The sequence below is a fragment of the Marmota marmota genome, unplaced genomic scaffold (assembly GCF_001458135.2).
Source record: "Marmota marmota marmota unplaced genomic scaffold, marMar, whole genome shotgun sequence".
In the NCBI taxonomy this organism is placed as follows: domain Eukaryota; kingdom Metazoa; phylum Chordata; class Mammalia; order Rodentia; family Sciuridae; genus Marmota; species Marmota marmota.
In genome coordinates, this window is record NW_026000048.1 from 6917519 (window position 1) to 6918733 (window position 1215).

A 1215-nucleotide genomic window follows, 5' to 3' on the forward strand; every position below is an offset into this window, starting at 1 on the left:
AAAAAAAAAGAACATAAACCTATATTTGTATTTTAACAAACATGCCAGCATAATGACAAAGTTTTAAAATATAGGAAAAGGTATGTTTTCTCTCTCACAGAAAGTCCTCAAAATGCCCATTACTGAATTAATTATTATTGCAAATCTGGTTGTGCTATGAATAGGTTACTAATGTTTAGATGAGTAATGAAAGACATAAATCATTTATAAATTGTTTTATATCTTATCTACTAACTTTGCCTTGCTGGCTTTATTTTAATAGTATCACTAATTGTGTTGTATAATCGATATTCATACAATTTATTTTATTGACAACAATAATCCATAGAGTTAAAAATTAAATGGTTTCACTTAAGTGTACACAATGTAAATATATTTTCATTAAAAATATAAATTAAAGTAAAAAGCCTTTTAAGTTAGCATTCATTTCATATATTTCCCAACAGTTTATTTTTCAAAGGTTGTATTCTAAAATACAAATGAAAACCTAATGAAATGAAAAATAAATAATATCAAAATATTCAAAATTATTTAAGGTAAAATTTAAAAATCTAAACTTCAGATTTTTAGAAATTTCAATATATCTCATTAAAAGTGTATAAATACAGCACTCTTCACCATTAAGCATTGGACATACACCAAGTTGGTGTATGTGGGTGGTATCACTTTTCACATTAGAGCTGATTCCATGTAATTTTAAAACAGGTTTTCATATTAATTATATTTTTTTTCTTATTATTCAGGTATGGTGACTGTAACAGATGAGGAGACAGCTGAATAGGTAGTTAGATCCCAAGAGGAAGGACCTGGCCATGGGGAGAAACAGCAGCGTCAGTCAGCAAGCTGAGAGTTGGGGAAACTTACACAAGAGATATTACTGTGGTTTCTGTGGGAAGGAATGGGCAAGGGAGGGTAAGCAGGTTTATGATTACCTGGTTTGAGTAATTTCAGCTGGTTGTAGGGCTTAGGGGTCCTCTGTCTGCAGTTGCCTGATACCTAGATCTGTGGTGATTAGAGCAGGGGACAGTGGCTCAGAGCATGAACTCCTCAAGGAGGAGCTTGGCTGGTTTGCATGGGAAAGGTGTGCTCTCCAGGGGAGCTATTTGCTATCTCCATAAATTGCTTAACTCTAGAAGCAATTTATGCAATTTTCATCAAATTAAAGCAAATTTGCTTAATCCTAGAAAAGAAGTCCCTCCCGGGTCAGCAAGGCCT